The 21,321-nt window shown below is 34.0% G+C and overlaps 1 protein-coding gene across 3 annotated transcripts in view; it reads right to left on the bottom strand.

Annotated features, from left to right (window-relative positions):
• DPH6 (diphthamine biosynthesis 6) overlaps positions 1-21,321 on the bottom strand; it is a gene marked incomplete at its 3' end in the record, with an annotated part of 271,055 nt that overhangs the window by 187,036 nt on the left and 62,698 nt on the right. The gene's annotated exons all lie outside the window — the stretch shown is intronic.

Below are 21,321 nucleotides of genomic sequence, written 5' to 3'. Positions count from 1 at the left end.
AAAATGTTTTATCACTTAACATACCTGTAAAGACTCACTGATGTTTGATGGAAATTTTTTGAGAAATTTCTATTTAAGGACAATATTTTCCCAGATTATCTTAAAAAACAAACAAACAATGGCATAAGTAGATAAGGGAACACAGTGATTTGTATCTGTATCTTAGAAAAAGATGATTGATAAAAAAGAGGAGCACCCGGGAAGCAGAGGTGGTACAGCTATTGCCTGGAGAACAGAATAGAACAGTGGATAAAAAAATATATGATGGGAAGGAAGCAATAAATTATGATCAACAGAGTTACAACTAAGGATATCCAGTAGTATATCCAGCAACGACCCACAGGGAAGAGGACTAGTCTATCCAACATGCTCATTAATGACCTGGAGGAAAATGTAAATTCTAATATGATCAAGTTTGCAGATGATACAAACCTAGGATGGATGAAACAGAAAAGAAAGGAAGATCAATCAAGTACATGGATGGATATGGACAACTTGGGAATTTGGAAGGAGAGGTCTAAGATGAGATTTAATGTAAAAAAGTATAACACAATACACTTAGGGAAGAATAATACACAATACAGGTATAAACTAGGGAACTATTATCTAGAAAATAGATTTGAAGAAAGTGACTGGGGGGTAATTACTAATAACAAACTAAGTAGAAATTCTCTGAATAGGCATAAAATAAAATCCATCCTAGCCTATGAGGTACAGAAGAAACTACTTCAGAGACATGACTTCATTATTAATACTCTCGTCTTTCCAAACCTGGGAAACCAAACCTACAAAGAAAAATAATAGTGTTTCACATAAAAACAAATGTAATATTTCAAGACATACTGAAACAACCCAGTGTGTCCTAAAAGGGTGCTATAATAAATAAAGATGCACAACAGGAATCTCTCATGTCTTTGAATATAAAGCCAATTTAAAATTTCCCCTCCAAAATGATTGAGAAATATCTGTCAATCCTCCCAAAAATAAAATGACTCTATTAGATAAAGTGTCCAGGAAAAGAGCTATTTCCTTTACTTTCCTATTTCAGCAACTTTGTGAGGACATTTGCTTATAACCTTTCTCTAACCTTCCTAGCCATTTTCTTTTTATAAAAGTCATTGTATTCATTAGAAAAATTCAAGGCATAGTGCTCCTCATTAAATGCAAATATGGCATAGATCACAGAGTAGTGAACAGTGTTATTGAGAGATCTAAATTTCAGTTCTGCCACAAAAAATATAAAGTACTAAGTATTGTGTGTGTGTGTGTGTGTGTATCTCTATAGATCATGGAAACATAGATAAGAGCCACTGTGTTTTTAACTAAGTCAAGTCACTTTTGAAATAATAATTGGCATTTATTATCCATTTAAAATGTGCTAATGTTCTATGTTCATTTAATGCTCACTACAACACTAAAATAATAATTATTTAATTCTTCTTAGTCTACATGCATTCTCTGAAATCCTCTTCCACTTCCATCTCTTTTATTTTCTATTTGATAATACCTAACAAATCAGCTCTAGAATATATACCCAGCTGAATTCTGACTGTTCTTCAAAAGTAGGTCTAAATAGAGATCATTATTTTTTTAATATGAATATCTTTGAAAAATAAGAGCAGTATAAAAAAAATTCTGACCTGAAAAGTTAAATAAAGCAACTAAAAATAAATATGTTTACAAAATATTGTAGCAATAATATAAAAGAGGGTTAAAATTCTCAATGAGGAAAAGCCAAAACGTGTCCAATTATTTATACCTTAGATAGACTAGTCCTCTTCCCTGTTGGATAGACTAGTCCTCTTCCCTGTGGGAGACTGCAAAAAACAGGGATATAGCTAATGGTCTCGTTTGGTTTTGGTACTGAAAAATGTACAAAATAACTTAGAAAAACTAGTTAATATCAAATGTTGTGAGCCTTGTACTCTACCTGTCTAATCTTGATCCGCAGATACTTGATAACCATGGTGCAAGGCAGAGCTGATGTTAGGGCAGCCAAGAGTTTATGGAGGAGCCCATCATTTAAATATAGATTTAACTAATGACTTGTTCACCAGGAATGGTTACTACAACCCATTAGAAATCCAACCCTACCACTAATAAGCTTTGTGATTTTAAATAAGTTATGTAATTAAGTTATATAATTTATGTGTGTTTCGTTTTCCTTATCCATAAAGTGAGGATAATAATAGTTCTTTTTTTCTAGGGTTATTGTGACGATTGAGTAAAATAATTCAGATAAATAATTACCAGTACCTAGTAAGCAATCAGTAAATATTTTCTTCTATCATTACCATAACCTTCATTATTACAACTACTTCTATAATTATTTCTGTTGTTACTTCTACTGCTAACTACTACTGAGCACCACCACCACTAGCATTATGGATTAAAGGCCTAACTTGATAGGCCTGCTCATGATCACTTCTCAACACTAGCCTACTAAACTGTGATGGTTAATTTTACAGATCAACATGATTGGGCTAAGTGATGCCCAGATATCTGGTGAAATATTATTTCTGTGAGAATGTTTGGTGGCACAGATTAAGATATGAATTGGTAAACTGAGTAAAGATAGCCCTAATCAGCCCTAGCTGGTTTGGCTCAGTGGATAGTGCGTCAGCCTGCGGACTAAAGGGTCCCAGGATCGATTCTGGCCAAGGGCACATGCCCAGGTTGCAGGCTCGATCCCCAGTGTGGGGCATGCAGGAGGCAGCCAATCAATGATTCTTTCTCCTCATTGATGTTTCTATCTCTCTCTCCCTCTCCCTTCCTCTCTGAAATCAATAAAAATATTTTTAAAAAAGATAGCTCTAATCAGTGTGAGGGATTATCATCCAAATGGTTGAGGCCTGAATAGAACAAAAAGGCAGCAGAAGGGTGAATATGCTCTCTGCTTGAGCTGGAAAACCCATTTTCTCTTGACCTCTGACATTGGCACTCCTGGTTCTTGGGCATTTGGACTTGGACTGGGATTTATTTCACTGGCTCCCCTGTATCTCAGTCTTTTGGGTTTGGAACTACACCATCAGTATTCTTGCCTTCAGCTCAGCTTGCAAATGGCAGATCATGGGATACAGTCTCTGTAATCAGAGGTGTTAATCCTTTATAAGAACTCTCCTTTAATATATTTTTTGTCCTATCAGTTTGGTTTCTCTAGAGAACCCTAATACAGTTCAGCAAGAGTGAAGAATATTCGCCAAAGCAACAAAATAAGGGGCTTAGCACACAGCGATGGTCAGCAGTTTAGGGTAGTTGAAAAGCACATATCAGAAGTGGAAGAGACAAAGGCTAGAAAAGTTGAGATCAAACTATTCTGAAACATGCCTTGCAACCTGAAGACAATCGAGAATCTCTCCCTATGGGATTTGTTAAAAAACCAACAAAAAAGCTATACTGAGGTACAAAATTTACATAAAATTAACTGCATCCCCAATCTCTGTCAATGTAAAACACACCTGCAAGTCTGATGAGACGGTAGGCCCAGCAGCTATCTGACTTATGTGGCCAAACCTAACAATAGAGAAGGTACTTGCAAAAGTAAACACATACTCACAAACTGGCACAAACACAGCTTCATTATTACCACTACTTCTACACCTACATATATGCAAAATGATAGTTATGCCAAGGATTTATTCAGAAAGAGCCAATATATCAACACTCTGCTTAAGAATCCAAGGGCTGAATACCGATAGTCAACCATGCTTATTAGAATACATTTTAATTGTTAATGTGGCAGAATCTCAGCAATCTGTAAGTTTCTCCATTGAGATTGGGACGTATTAGGTAGAAAACAGCCGATTTATTCAAAACTGGTAATGTTGATAGGCAGGCACATGTATGCACATGCTAAACATGTATAAACAAAGCCAAACATTTGGCCTTTTAAAGACAATGCAAGGAATTCAGCTCTCATGAACTTTTTCTTTCTTAGGGAAAGAAAGACCAACTCTTCTTCCTGAAATAATGCATGGTGCACTAAGTAATGACTTGCCTTACAAAGCTGGACTGAGTGAAGAATGAGAAACAGGAAAAGGAACTTATACTTTTTACTTTATATAACCTTATTTTTCTTGATTTTTGTTTTTCACCAAGAATATACAACAGGAAATTTCTAAAAATTTACATTAAAAAAGGAACATAATATTCTTGAACAAATTATTCAGTTCTACATAGCTTTATTTCTTCCACAAGATTCCAGCATTTGAATACCCTAGATAAAACACTTTTGAATTCTAAGTTAGTTTACAGAGAAAAACAAAGATATAAAAAAACTTTAGTTAATATGTTTCTGGAGAAGAGGACAGGGGCTATAAAGAAATTTCAGGCCTAGAAGCTTGATAATAGCCATGAAAAGTACCTATACCTGTCCCTGGACAGATGCTAGTGCCTGTTAAACCCAAAATTTATGCACAGCTCCACTATACCAATATGGGTAAGCAGAGAAAAACCCCACCCATTTGCCTCCCAAAATCTGCTGTGTTGGCAGGGAGAGGGGGGGAGAACAGAGGACTGGTCATACAGGGAAAATAATTTTGGAAAAAAATTATCACAAGAAAAAAAGTGAATTTTTAGAAACTATTGTGTATACAAAATAGAATTTAAGAAACAAATGAAATAAAAGATGAAAAGAAAATGATCTGAAAAGGCAAGTAAAAATAACAAGAGAACTAGACTTTTAAAAAAAGGTAAGTGAAATAAGCCAGAGAAAGATAAATACCACATGATCTCACTCATTTATGGAATATAAAGAACATTATAAACTGTTGAACAAAAGTAGATAGAGGCAAAGAAGCATCTAACAGACTGTCAAACTACAGGGGGAATCCGTAGGGGAGGGTTGGAGGAGTAAGTGATCAACCAAAGGACTTGTATGCATGTATATAAGCACAATCAAAAGACGCAAGACACTGGGGTGGGGGGGTGAGGGCAAGTACCGGGGGGGTAGGGGAGGCCTGGGGGAGGTTAATGGGGAAAAAAAGGAGACATATGTACTACTAGTTATAATACCTTAAAAATAAATTTTAAAAAAAGACTGTAAAGAAAACACAATAAAAAAATAATCTTGGCATGAAAAGTAGTAAAGATCCAGAATCTGTAACACAGAAGAACAAAATTGCAAGGTGGCAGATACAATGAAGATACTTGCTCAGATAACAGAAGAAACAATAAAGAAGATGAAATTTTGTAGACAGATAAAATAAAGGATAAGGGAGAGAGAGCAGAAATCTAATAATTGCAATTAATATTGTTAAAAAACAAAGAACAAATGAAATGCAATGAATAATCAAGCTATCCTAGGAGAAAATGTTGCTAGAAGGAGACAGACTTGAATCTTATGGAGAACTAGCAAAATTAACAGAGAAGGACCAATTCCTGCCAAAGGCTGCATTTTAGAGATAAATAAAAACTAACTCTAGGCAATATAGGTATCTATGTTCACAAATCTTTCTTTTCTAAAACCAAGGGCATGAAGGGAAGAAATAAAAAAACCTACAAAGAAAGAAGGTAAAAGGATTCACAACGAACATATATGCACAACCCATAGACACAGACAACAATGTGGTAATGTCCAGAGGAAAGAGGGTGTGGTAGGAGAAATGGGGATATCTGTAATAATTTAAACAATAAAAAATAATATTTTAAAAGAATAAATTTTTATTTACAATGAGGTTAGGGAGAAGCCTAGCCTACAATTTATAAAGAAGAGTTGCCAAAACACAATATAGTTTGCATCAAAAGAAAGACATGCCGAGTTAAACCACAATCCTCTCTACCTGAAGAGCCCAGTGTAGATTTGTAACATACAAATGCAGAACATTTTAAGAAACTCACTATTAGCTCACAACTTGAAAAGACAAGGATTAGACATGCACTAGCAGGTATTTAAACATATTTTGAAAATGCTATAGTTAAAACAGTGTGGTGCTGACCCAGGAATAGTGAAATCAATGAAACAGACAGAATGTACACAGAAACCTAAGTGTGTATAGGAATGTGGTACATGATAAAGTTGACAGTAAAAACTGGTGGGAAAGGATTCTCTATATAAAAATGATAATGAACAACTTGCTAACTTTTTAGAATGACAGAAAATTTTTATCTTTACTTCTAGGTTTTGAATACAAAAATCCTATATAATAAAAGCCTAATATGCAAATTGTCCCCTCGACCGGGATTTTGATTGGGAGTTCAACCAGGGGGCGGGACTGGCCTGCCAATTGCCTGTGGCCCCTCCCCACAACCAGCCCCAACCCCGATCAGCCACCCCCACACAGATCGGGGGCAGGGCGGGCTGGCCAACCTCCCACATCCCATCGGGGCAGGTCGGCTGGACCCCACCTGTGCACAAATTTGTGCACCAGACCTCTAGTCTACACTAATAAAAGAGAAAAATGCAAATTGACCATTCCTTTGTGACGCCCACCAGCCAATCGGGAGTATGCAAATTAACCCAACAAAGATGGCAGGTTAATTTGCATACACAGGCACTGAGCGGCCGGGGGTGTTCCGCACTCCCCGCCCCCCAGCCACTCCGGGCCTCTGGGCAGCGTGGGAAGGTGGAAAGGCGGCTCTGGCCGGAGCAAAGGCGGTGCCAGAAGCCAGGGGAAGGAAGGCCCACACCGGGCCTCTAGTAAGTAAATAAAAGCATAATCATCCAGAATACAAAGGTGAATTTTTCCTTTTGGGAAAACCATTATAAACACTTAGAAAAGAAAAACAAAAGCCTGAAAGATTTCACTGAGGCCTCTCAACTCTCAATCAACATCTGTATCCCTAGATTTTGCCGCTTCCTATGAAAATGGGTAAACTGACCCTGCCTGAGTGTCTCTTTATCAGGAACCCAATCCATCTGGACAGTTTAAGGACTAGATCTTTTTCCCCCCTGCACCATCGATTTTTACTCCTGCTTCATGTTCATCATTATAGAATACACTGTGCTGTCATAGCTGCTGAAAACTTATGTCCTCTTCCAGGTACCACTATTTCTACCTATTAAAGTAGAACACTTCAAAAGAATTTATATATTTTTCTCCATTTCCTCATAACCTATTCTCTTCTGAACCCATGTTTAAAGTGGCCAGAGCTCAGTCTTCAGCTCTCTTCCTTTCTCTGGCTACAACAATACACAGTGTTTCATCATGGTTCTAAATATTATACATAAGTTAATAACTCCTGCTTCTCTCTGAGAGCCAGAATCCAAATGTCAGCTCTAATGATCATGTGAGTGTCTACTAAGAATCTCAAACTTGAACAGATTCAAAACAAACTCTTGATTCAGGCACATACTCCCACCCACCCCGCAATCCTTCCATATGGCTCTTCATCTTAGGAAATGGCACTGCAAATATATTATTGTTTATGCCCCAAATTTTATAATCATCCATGATTTCTCTTTCCCTTATAATTTAACATCTATTAAGTAATTGTTCTATTAGCCTCATCTTCCAAGAATATCCAGAATCCAATGACTTCTCATCTCCCCCACCATCACCACTCTAGTCTTACCCACCATCACCTGTCAAATGGACTACTGCAATAGTTTCCTAACTGGCCTCCTGAGTTCACTCTTCTTTACTACAGTTTATCTCCACAGATTAACCACTGCTCTTTCAAAATATAAACCAAAACATGTAGCTCCCTGATTGAAAATCCTCCAATGTTTTTGCATACAACTTCTGAGTAATATCCAAGCTCCTTGTAGATAATACACAAGGTTCTATATGACCTGGACCCTGCCAACTTCTCTGACACAACCACTTGCTATTATCCTCCCAGTTCACTCCAATAATCAACATTGGACTTCTTGTTGTTCCTCAAACATTTAAACTTGTTTCCATCTCAGGCACTAGGAAAAAAATTATATATATATATATATATATATATATATATGTAATATATATGTGTATATACTAAAAATTTATTAGCTAACAAGTCTACACAATCCTAATAATCTATCACCCTTTGGTATCTGATTGTGTGATTGAACCTTCCATATTAAACAACTAATAAATTAAGGGCTATTAGTCCTATTCTTATTACCAAAAGAAGTATGAACTAGAACTATCTATCTGAGTTTATAACCTAGTCCTAAAGCCTGCATAATCACTATTCTTAAAATCAGTACCTGAAAGTACCAGGAACATAGATACAAGAGGACAAAAATGGATTTCTACTATGAAATGTACCTGAGGTATCATTATAATTCAAATGCAAAGCTCTACCATATCAGAGTTAAAAGGCTCCCAACACAGAGATTGGGATGATGAAAGCATTCAGCCATATGGTAATAGTAATCATTACAAGTTTAGAAGGAGGGTTTAAAAGAAATCTAGACTCAAATTAGATTTGTACACTCAATATTTATTTGTTCACAAAGCCAACAAGATAAATTAAAAAGAAGCTGTCCTTTTTTACAAATGAAATCTAGGCCTACTTATTCTAAAGATGAGAAGATATGCAGCTTGCATTTATTGGGGCTATTATTTTCTTTGAAAAATGCTTCAGTTACCAGTATTATTCCATTAATGAGTTCTTGCCTATTGAGAAAAAAAATGATCTACTGAATTTAAAGTGTTTTTCATCTGAGATGCATTCTAACATTTATAATATGAACCATTCATTAAAGAAGCACACTTGCATTATATAGTTCTGAGTGGCAATATTTGGACTTCTGGCAACATGACATTATTAAATAAGAAACATTTGTGAATGCCTACGATGTTCTAGGGCCTGGATAACAAAACATGAAATTTATATGGCCAGTAAAACACTAAATGTTTTTCCCTTTAAAATAAGGAGAAAACCCTTTTATTTGCAACAACATTGCTGGAAGACATTTTTCACTTTAGCAGAGTTATACAAATCCAGGTTCATAAAAATAACAGAAATGAATACTATTTTATATGAAATAATACTGAAAATGACACTTAGAATTTCCACATATTCAGGCATCTGACTAAAATTTTTTTGATTTGTTAAAAAGCCTTTTGTTTTTTCTAGCATCACTAAATATAAAACATTTTAAAATGGAAAATGATCACCATCTGGAGTTCTTCCATTAAACTGTGAACTCAAGACAGAGTTTTAGTAATTTGTAGCATTATTTTCTCCCTTTGTGAGCTCCCTCAGTTAAATAGAGAAAAAGTTGTTAAGGCTAAAAATTAAATGACAAATAAATTGCAAAGAATCATAATCATTTGTTATTTATGTCCATTTAAAACTAAGGATGTATTATTTTGAGTCTCCATCTTAGTTGCCACAGTATGACATTCCCAGTTTTGAATAAATCAGCTGTTTGCTACATAGTGTGTCCCAACCTCAATGGAGAAATTTAAAAATTGCTAGTCATCCTAGATCAAATTTGACATGGAGAGTATTATGCTAAGTGAAATAAGCCAGTCAGAGAAAGACAAGTATCATACAATTTCACTTATATGTGGAATCTAATGAACAAAACAAACTAACAAACAAATAGAAACAGACTTATAAAGAGAACAGACTGACAGCTGTCAGAGGGGAGGGGAGTTGGGGGACTGGGTAAAAAGGTGAAGGGATGAAGCAAAAAAAAAAAATTAAAAAAAGAGGAAGAAAAAGTCATAGACATAGATAACAGTATGGAGATTACCAGAGGGAAAGGGGATGGGGGGAGGTAAAAGAGGATAAAGGGTGGGTAAATGGTGATGGAAGAAGACTTGACTTGGGGTAGTGAACACACAATACAATATATAGATGATGCCTTAGTATGGTACACCTGAAACCTATATAATTTTATTAACCAATGTCACCCCTATAAATTTAAAAACACACACACAGACGTCTAATTGAAAGTTGCTTTTTTCCCAAGTTTCCCAAAAATGTTCTTGATAAAAAATTTTTTAAAAAAGGAGCAGTCTTTAAGATGTTTTGGTTTCCAACTATGTACACTGATTAGTAAATGCCACATAGATTACTAAACAAATAGGAGGTGTCTCATTTTTACATGAATTCTGATAATAATCCTGGGTATGAAAAAATCATGGTGCCATCTTTAACGATGAAGCAAGGACTGTGATTTTCATAAATTCACCAAATAAATCAGAGGTATCACTATCAGGACAAGGACTCAGGTCTCTCAACATCCAGTTATGTATTCCTTTCATTAAGGAAATGGAAACAAAAGCCTAAATCAGAAATAACTTAATCATTGTGTTAGGAAAACCCCAGCTCCTCCTGTGTTTTACCTTCACTCTCACACTACTACCACACTCACAACACTCTTGACACCAGACCTGTGATGGCGTTTGCTGATACCAAGCAATACTGCAACATCAGCTAGTGTCCTACAATTTAATTCTGACAGTATCTACCTGGAGATAGCATCAGATCCCACAGGTTAATGGCTCAGTCCATAAGACTGCCTATTGCAAGTAGTAGGTCCACAGGTCACTCCAACTTGTTGCTAAAAATAAGAGGTCCTCATGAGTATTTAGAACATTTAAAATTTTAAAGCAGGTAAATGCATTGACTATTCAATCAGTAGATAAAATTAACAGCAACATCAATAGCAAACTCCTCTAAATCTTTGCCCTTAACAAATTTGGCAGGAAACTGATTTATAAACCAAGTTAATTTTTTCCCTCTCTCTAAGAGAGAAAAATTCAAGGGTAAAATTCCAATTAGTCCTGATCTACATCTTATCGCCTGAAGTGCTGTTACAACTAAGTTTAAAACTCTAGCAAAACGTTACCACATAAACATATGAAATTGCACAAGGAGAAGCAAATACTGAGGACCAATTACATTCTTAACTCTTCTTTGCTCTCGATAAACTAAAAATAAAATTAAAAAATACCCAGAGCCATAAAATCTAAGTTTCAAGGCAGAGAATTCTTTTAAGGTTAACCTGCTGATGGCCTGCACATGGTTAAGCTAATTAAGTCAAAACACAAATCGATTTGCAAATTTTTCTTGGTAGATCATCTTTTAGTTATTCATTTTAGCATTCCTAAGAAAAAAAGAATGCTTACCACCAGCCAAATAGTGCTTGTTTCAAACCATATTGGTTTACTATGTAAATGTACAGAATTAAAATAAAGAAAATTTTAATATTAGTCATCAATAAGCCAGCATTATCTAATGAATATCAGTTCCATACTTGCATTGAAAAGTAGTAAATGCATAAAATGTCTTCATTCAGAAGATCTTTGATATCAAAAGTTGTGACAAAGGCCCAGGTCTATGAAGGGACTAATTAGAATACTGCCCTTCATGTTACCTGCAAACCACCACATGTGGAAGAATTGAAAAAAAAAATCTTAAACAGCTACCACCATCCTTGATTTTATCTCTCCTTCAGGCTTTATCCCCACATCTGAATAATGAAGCACAGAATCAGCAGAAATAGTAAAATATATTTAATCTAAATGCACAGTTATCCGGGTTCCAGCTCAGATGTTAAATACTGTATTGAATAGAGATAGGATAGAGTGAGAGTTGAAAAAAACATGGAGATAGTCTTATATAGGTCTTATTTCCATATATTAAACTGCACACACATCCAAAAGATCGCTGGTGTGATTTTGTAGTTTCAGGGCCACATATCAGCTCTAGGGCAGACCTAGAAATAAACCCAAAGATCAGTAATGATTTCAGAAGCTATAGACATGAATGTTTATTTAGTTTCTCTGAACTCTTTCTGCAATGGAAGACCTTCAGAAATCATAAAACTGGAGAAACAAATCGGAGCTAACATTCCAAACTTGCCAAGGTCTTTCCAGACTAAGCATTGACTAAGATAACATCCGGCTGGCTGCAATTAAAGAGACAGCAATGTTATTGGGGACACATTGATTAAGTTGAATTATATATTTCTTAAGTGAAGTCTTTGATATTGTGTGGTCAAATACAGAAAAGCAAACTTTATTGATGCAGTTGCTAAAGAAACACAGAATTGCAATGTTGCTTTAAAGAATTTTGTATTTTGCTAGAGTTGTATTGTTAACACTTTACTTATTTATTTTCCTTTCTTTCTTTTTAAACATTTTTTAAACTGAAGACTGTTAACATTTTAACATCATTAATTTCTAGGCATAAAGCACAGAGTAACTTGAAGTTAATGTAAAAAAATACTGGATAAAAAACAGTCAAGAAGAGGATAAAAGTGGCAGAGCAAAAATAATAATAACAGTAATAACATAAACAAAAACAAAAAATGTGAAGAATATTAAAAAGCAATATAAGCCACAGTTTCTACACTCAAGAGGCTTTCATGTCGCTGGATAAAAGATATATGAATAGAGAATTAATAATACAAAACAGTAAATAAAAAAAACAAAATAAATTTTTATAAAACAAAACATTGCTGTAAGTGGCTATAGACGGTACCTAGAGGAAATGAAAAGCAAAGATTTGGGACAAGAGAAGGCTTATTAATATTTTTTTTAAAAGCTTAAAAATATATAGCTCTTTTAAATGATAAAAACTATTAAATGATTTATAAAGGTAGTAAATATTCCTAAGTGACTGAGTTCCCATGATAGAAATAGTATCTTATAGGGTCTATATTTCTGATAATCACTAAGTATGGGTCTTTAGCCAAGATTTCTAACTTCTCTGGATCTCAGTTCCTTCATTGGTAAATAAGAGGTTAGACTTCTTCTAGTGTCTATTGTTCTGATACTGAGCTGTTGAGATTAATAAATATGGTCATGTCTAAAGTGAGTATGATGTAATAACAGATGATCTGAGAAGGTACACTGTGATTAAGTCCTGCTGGGTTAAATCAATGAAACACAGCCTCACTTTTTCTAAAGGAGATTATCAAAAAAATTAGTACATAAAAAAACTAGTAATAATCTTTAACTCTGAAATAACAGAAAATTAACACTATCATTTAGACACAATCTAAAAATCTTAATTTTTCTGAAAGTCCACACAACACAAGATCCTGCTTTTTCAATTTGATTATTTTAACTTATTGTTACTACATTATATTCACTGTACAGAAGAAAAAAATAAATTACATTAAACTTTGCAATTACAAAGTCTTCAAGATCCATCCTCTGGTATTACTTAAAGGTGAAAAATGTCTTTAAAATAAGGTCCTATGATTAATCAGATATAAGAGAGACTGACTTCAGATTGAATTACACTTGCCAGTAACAATGTGTACTATAGAGAAATCTCAATGCATTTACTTAGTGTTCAAAAATTCATTATAGAACAGTCATAGAACACTAAGTGTTAAGAAAAATAATCTATGAAATATAGGTTGCAAAAGACTATCTACATTTCTAGTTATGAAAGCTTTTCAATTTTTTAATATTTTCCCTTCCATGTAAACTACTAAACTCTGTTCTAAGAATGAACACAACCTAAGACTTTCAAAAACCAAACAAAATAAAAAAATACATTGTGAATTGTGACAAAAGACACTTAAGTGGCGTAATAGTTTATTATAACTACAAACATAAGACTTATTAATTATAGGTTTTGTTTTTCATATAAGCTGAAATGATTATATTATTTTAGTTTTTATTATACCCTATGCATATCATTAATGAAAGCAAGAAAAAACCCCAGAGGCTTACTGCTAGATTAAAATATACAATTATATAATAACTATATATCAAAGTATAACATTTATTGTCTGAATTACATAAAAATTTAAATAAATCCTTTTTAAGACTTTTGTTGTTAAAAGATCATGGCAGGGTTGGGAGTAGGTTTTCTCTTAAATATTAACCTGGAGTTATTGTGCTTTGTTACAGAGCATGAAATATTTTTCCAAGAAAAAAAAGAATCACATTATGAAAATGTTAAGAGATATATAATAAACACAAGGTACTGCAAAGGCCCTATAGCTCAATGTACTCCATCAACCCAGGATATTCATTCATTAGAGTGGTGCCATCATACACATGGATGGTAGTGATACATTAGTTCCTGTAGATGTATTACTTTTACAGGTCAGACCAGAGTAATATTTTATAAAATTACAGTACATGGTGATTTCATTCATTTAGAACTTTCATTTCCTTGTCACAGCCTAAAATGAGTTTTTCTGAGCATGCATAGTCGTTTCATTTTCTATCTCTAAAATGTTTTAACTGGCCAACTAACCAATTGTTTAAATTGGTGTGACTACATGGGTTTTCTTCAATTTCACATTCTCACTTCTTATCTAGCCATCTTAGGGTTCAGCAAAAAGAAAATTAGTGGTAATGTTTTCAATTTAATTAGTATATTACATGTACTGTAATTATTAGTGGGAAATGTTATATTAATGAATCTAAAAGTTAGCAGTAAATTACCTTGTAGCTATTATCAATTTCCCAAGCTACTGCTCCTTAAGATAACCCTCTCCCTATGGTCCTTCCGGTAATTTTTCTTTGCCTGATAAACATGATGATTAAATAGCACACAGAGCAAACCTTTGATACTTTTTAAATTAAATCCATGCCCAGCCTAAGGGCTGTGTCTGATTTCAACTAAATGTGTCAGTTAATCAGATAAAAAATTATCAGTAACTCTAAGAAACAGCAGCCTTAGGCTTCATCAGTGCCAGGGAAAGCTGAACAAAATAAGACATTCAGACAATATCACATTATGTGTAAAGGTTACTGATAAGCCTATAACTAAACAGAACTGCTTACCACCGTTACAATGTCGTCTAGAAAGAAATAGTGTATTCAACATTCAAATTACTCTAAAATTCTAAAGAAAAAAATGTTATTTAGAGAAAAGTCTAGGGATATTTTACCCATACACTCATTCGAACATACACATGCATATATAAACAAACCTACATGAAGAAAATAAAAATATGCAGTGGATTAGAGAAGTGGCATTCATAAAACTAGATACTCAGAGAAATTATATTGAAAAAGAGCTAATTATCACAACACTACATCTAGGATAACTAAAAATTATAACAAATAAACCAAGTATTTAATGGTTTGGTAAAGGAAGGTGAATATGAATTCAAGATCAATTGTCTACACAGTTCTATCTAGTGTCTAAAATGATTCAATTCACCAATTTAAAAAATCTGGGATAGTCTAAAACAATAGCAAGATCCTAAATTAATTAAGCAGATCATTTTTAACCTGTGACACTGAGCACCAATAGTCATTTGTAATATTACTATTAAAATAATACATAATATGAGGGCCTGGTAATTTTAGTAAGAGGATTTAAAAGCTCCTACCACTATAAGGTAGAGGGTGGAAAACTTAAACTTTTTACAGCATATTATGATTTTCAAAGCATTCTTTGATTCCTAATTAAGATTGCTTTAACTATAGAAGGCTGTTATACACTGGTGTATCAGTAACAACTGTAAGAAAGAAACCACATCTGAAAAGAATAGAAAATTATCTTTGAAATACATAATGGGCAGTAGCTATGAAAAATCTATTTATAAAGCAGAACAGGAGTCCCAAACCCTCTGACAAAGAAAATTTCAAATTAATACCCTGTCATCTTTATTCTTCCCTTTGAGTACTATGATCAGATAATGTATTCAACTGCTGCAAGATTCTCATTCCTATTTATCAACTGCAACTTTTCAGTAAGTACACCTGTGACAGGAGGAAAACAGGGCCAATTCTACACATATATAAGCTGCTAAATATCAGAAACGCTTACAAATTAAAGTTTCCAACAGAATTTCAAATTTACTACCCACATAAGGATATAAGATCATTATATCTTAAAGTTTTCATTCTCAATACATTGAAAAGTTTAATACAGAACCTTGGAAGTCACTGCTCTAGTTAAGAATTATCTGAAGTGCAGAGGAAGTGGTTTTGCTTTCCTAACTGCTACAGGCAGCAATGTATACCTTTCAGGAAACCCTTTGACAATGGGAGTCGATCAGGGACTACAGTGCTTAAAATACTGTGTTGAATCTTAGGTTAATGCTTCTCTAAGACTTCTACACATTTCAGAGTTCACCAAAGAGCAGCTAAAAAATTATCATAGGGTTACAAGATGAAATTCAAACTGGTCACCAAGAGGTGACTTAATTTAGCTGTTTCCAGCATTCCCCAGGGCTTTCTGCTCTGTCTCATACTACAGGGTTCTTTAATGCATGCTCCTTTTGACCTCTGCATGGCTCACATTAATGGTCATACACTGTCCCTTGGAAAGCTCCACAACTTCAAATCTATGCAAGAGTGGTAACAGCTTGTTTAAACAAAAAGTGTAACAATTTTAAGGCTTAAAATTCTAACTGAAAAGAAAATTATCGTTTTAGTTGGACTCTATAATTACAGTACTAGGTCCTTCCTCTAAAAGAAACTAAACAGCAAATAAGAATAATGTTATTTATGGAAATAAAGTATTTATTATTGGATTATAAATGCAATTTAGTACATTTTAAAATGTATTTTCCTGAGTAGTGAATATGTTACTATTTTTAAAAGTACTTTAATGGTACAACTTATTTTGGTATGTGATGATTGATGTAAACTATATTAAACTTTGAAGAAAAGAAAATAAATTTAATCTTGAATAATTTTCTGATTTTACAGTAATAATCAGATTTTGCTCCTAGGGTGGGTTCAAGTCAACAAGAAAACCTTATATAACATTAGCTAAAAAAATCTAATGTCAGGTAGATGATTATTTGCACCCAAACATACATACATATTGCACTTTCTCACTTTATTTTATAAACTTTTTTTTTTTTTGCTTTCTCACTTCAAAAGCTCAAATATTTATAGAGCATTTGCCTTTAGGCAATTCCTTCAGGGAGTACTATGTAAAGATGATCTTCATCAGAGACCTGATGATGACATATTTAAAACTAAATTTGGCATTGAGAAGCTTCCCAAGAGTTAATAATCTAATGTTATTCTGCAATGATGAAGTGCCAATGACCAACCACAATAATTAAATCTAAAGGCTATTTGGTTTCTATCCCATATAAACAATTAAATCTAAAGGCTATATAGGTTTGTATCCCATATAAAATAGCAAATATAGGGTGTCCCAAAAAATGTATACAACACACTTTGAATAATTATAAAGGCAATGTTTATTAAAATACATTTCATTTTCAAAACTGAGCTATCAGCTGTTAAAGTATGTATACATTTTGGGGGGACAACCTGTATATTTGTGGGATTTTTACACAGGATGCCTGTAAAACCTAGAGAAGTTTAATATTTTTATCCTTAAATGAAATGTTTGTTTTAAAAAAGCACTATCATATTTACATATAGCATGCTAATAGCTAACCTAAGAATTTCATTAAAATAATCTAACAAGAGAATTTAAACTACCTTATATTTAAGATGGTGCATTATCTTTAAGAAAATATTTTCAAATAGGTTAAGAATTTGTCCTGTTTTTTTCCTATATGAAAGATATCACTGGGTAACAAAATAATAAGTAATGAAAAGTCTCTCTTTATAGAATATTCCAGCTAATAAATGAAGCAAGAATGAGAGAATAATTAATGTCATCATTTTGCAACATCCTTCTAAATAATAAATTTAAGTAACAATCATTAATAGCTGCTAACATCACAAAAAAGATAATTAGACATTATCTGTCTCCTCATGGAATAACATAAAACCATTTGTGAGTTAGTCTTAAAAATAAAAATAAAAAATCAAACCCGAATTCAATAAAACTTCTAGAGTAGCACTTTCCAACACAGCTTTTAGCATGATGGAAATCTGAACTGTCCAATATAGTAATTACTAGCCTTATGTTGCTACTGAAAAATTAACTCAAAATGAATCAAATACTTAAATGTAAGACCTGAAACAATAAATTACAAAAAGAAAACATATGGACCTTGGTTTCAGAGATGATTTTACACCAAAGACAAGAGAAGTAAAGGCAAAAATAAACGAATGTGACTATATCAAATTAAAAAGCATCTGCACAGCAAAAGAAACCACCAACCAAAAAAAGCAACCAACTGAATGGGAGAAGATATTTGCAAATAGCTCTGACAAGGGGTTAATATCCAAAATATATAAAGAACTCATACAACTCAATACCAAACAAATAATCCAATTAAAAAATGGGCAGAGGCTGCCCTGGCCGGTGTTTCTCAGTGGTTAGAGTGTCAATCCACACAGTGAAGGGTCGCAGGTTCAATTTCTGGTCAAGGGTACGTACCTGGGTTGCAGGTTCGACCCCCCAGCCCTAGTCGGGGCATGCGTGGGAGGCAACCAGTCAATATGTCTCTCTCACATCCATGTTTCTCTCTCTTCCTCTCCCCCAGCCCTTCCACTCTCTCTAAAAATCAATGGAAAATATATCCACGGGTGAGGATTAACATACATACATACATACATACATACATACATACATACAATTTAAAAAAATGGGCAGAGGATCTGAACAAACACTTCTCCCAAGAAGACATATGAATGGCCAACAGATATATGAAAAGATGCTTAATTTCACTAGCTATTAGGGAAATGGAAATCAAAACTACAATGAGATACCACCTCAAAAGTCATTCACTGCTGGTGGCCACTATATAAACTGGCATGGCCACTATGGAAAACAGTATGGGGGTTCCTCAAAAAATTAAGAATAGAGTTACCATATCACCCAGCAACCACTCTTCTGGGTATCTATCAAAAAACATTTATCCCCAAAGATATATGCACCCCTATGTTCATTGCAGCATTATCCATGGTGGCCAAGACATGGAAACAACGGAAATGTCCTTCAATAGATGACTGGATAAAGAAGATGTGGTACATATATACAATGACATATATACAATGGAATACTACTCACCCATAAGAAAAAATGAAATTGGCAATTTTAGATAACATAGATGAACCTTGAGAGTATCATGCTAAGCAAAATAAGTCAGACAACAAAAGTTAAGAAGTATATGATTTCACTAATATGTGGCATATAAAATTGACAGCAACAAATGAACAAACAAGAAAACAAACACACAAAAACTCATAGACACAGACAACAGTACTATGGTTACCAGAGGGAAGGGGGGTTGGGGATAGTAAAAAGTAAAGGGTGTCAAATATATAGTAACAGAAGAGATGTGACTTTGGATGGTTGGCACACAATGCAATATACAGATCATGTATCACAGAAATGTACACCTGAAACCTATATAACTTTATAACCAATGTCACCACAATAAATTAAAAAAGAAAGAAATGTGGCTAGTGAGACTGAGACAATAATCTTTAAATTTTACTTAGTTTTAATTAATTAAAACTTAAAGGTATATAATGACATGTGGCTAATAGCTATCATTTGGACAGGGCAATTTTATTTATTTTTATTTTTATTTTTTAATATATTTTATTGATTTTTTTACAGAGAGGAAGGGAGAGGGATAGAGAGTTAGAAACATCAATGAGAGAAACATCGATCAGCTGCCTCCTGCACACCCCCTACTGGGGATGTGCCCGCAACCAAGGTACATGCCCTTGACCAGAATCAAACCTGGGACCCTTGAGTCCGCAGGCCGACACTCTATCCACTGAGCCAAACCAGTTAGGGCTGGACAGGGCAATTTTAGATCCAACTATCAATTTATAGGAAATCACAAATAACAAAGAAACAGTACACTACACTGTGGCGATTTTACAAGTGACCTAGTTTATTCAACCAAGTTAAAAAAAGAGAGAAAACATATAGATTACAAGAGACTTAAAAGACATATCAACCAACTACAATACATAAAACTTATTTTTATCCTGATTTAAACAAAACAACTATAAAAACAAAACAAACAAAAAATGTGAGACATTTAAAGAACAACTAGAAATTTGGAGACTGAGTGGCTATTTAACAAGTTAAGAAAAAATTGTGAATTGTTTTAATGTGTGTTTATCGTATTTCCATTATATTTAGAAAGAAACCGTATCTCTTAAAGATAGTGAAATACTGATAAATAATATACAATGTCTACTATTAAATGAAACAAGATGGGATATGGCTTAATTGTCCCTGAAGCTGTTTAACAAGTACAGGGAGTCATTATACTACTTTATTTTGTTTAACATTTTTTAAAAGGGAAAATATATTGTATTTTTTCCATCACCATTTATCCCTTCTAGGCCCTCTTCTACCACTTTTCCCTCCCTCCCTCCCTCATCACCACACTGTTGTCCATAAAAGGTTAAAAAGAGAAAGTAAGGCTCCTAGGACTTCCAGTATGGTAGATTATTAACAAATATCCTCCCCACCAAAGCAATGATAAACCCTGGACAAACTGTCAAAAAACAACTATCTTATAGGTCTGAAAATTGAACAAAGGTATACATCCAATTAAGAAGTGGTTATATATGAAAAACTACTGAACTTCGAGAGTCTGTGCCATTCTTGCCGGGGGCTGCTCCATACCAAGGCAGGGCAAGCTCTGAAAAATGGCAGTTTTATTGACAGAGGAAGCTGACTAGATTTGGAGTGGGACATAGAAAATCCCCCACACCCAGCAGCATTGTCAGTAACAACTGTGATCTCCCTGGCAAATGAAGTGAGAAGACCAGTGCCTCAGATAGCCTGAGGCTACAGTCCTAGCTGGGTTAAACAATGGAGTTTCAGACTAACCAGATATTTAACAAGGAGACCCCAAAATGAGACAGCATAGAACTAATTGATAAGCTCTGCACACATACATGCAGTAGACACCAGAGAGAGCTCAAGCTAGCTATACATTCCTGGCCGATGATAAGGCTATGCAGACAGACACAAGAGAGAGCACTATCTGATTATAAAACATTCTAAATTTACTATAAAACCAAAATAATCAAGATAATAGTACTGGAATGACAACAAGTACAGGTCAATGAAACAGAATTGAGAGTCTAGAAATAAACCTTTATATTTATAGTCAGTTGATTTTTGACAAACTTTCCAAGGCAATTCAATGGGGGGAAAGGATAGTTTTTCAACAAATAGTACTGAGACAACTGGATATACATATGCAAAATTATTAATTTGGACCCTTACCTCACACCACACACACAAACACACACACACACACACACACACACACACACACACACACACACACAGACAATATATTATATCATGAACTTAAAGCTATGAGCAAGACTAGAAAACACTTAGAAAAAAACAAAGGAGAAAATATGAATGGTCTTAGCTTAAAAATAACACCAGAAGCATAATTCATAATAGAAAAAAAACTTACAAATTAGACTTCTTTATATTTAAAAATTTCACACTTCAAAAAACTGCATTAAGAAGATGAAAAGACGAGCCATGGACTGAGAGAAAAATTTGCTAATCATATGTCTGATAAAAGACATACTGTATACAGAATATATAAAGAATTCTTACAACTGAGTAAGAATGTAAACA

Source organism: Plecotus auritus (genome assembly GCF_963455305.1).
Source record: "Plecotus auritus genome assembly, chromosome: 1".
In the NCBI taxonomy this organism is placed as follows: Eukaryota; Metazoa; Chordata; class Mammalia; order Chiroptera; family Vespertilionidae; genus Plecotus; species Plecotus auritus.
The sequence above is the reverse complement of the archived record's forward strand: the minus strand, read 5'-3'. Positions and strand labels throughout refer to the sequence as shown.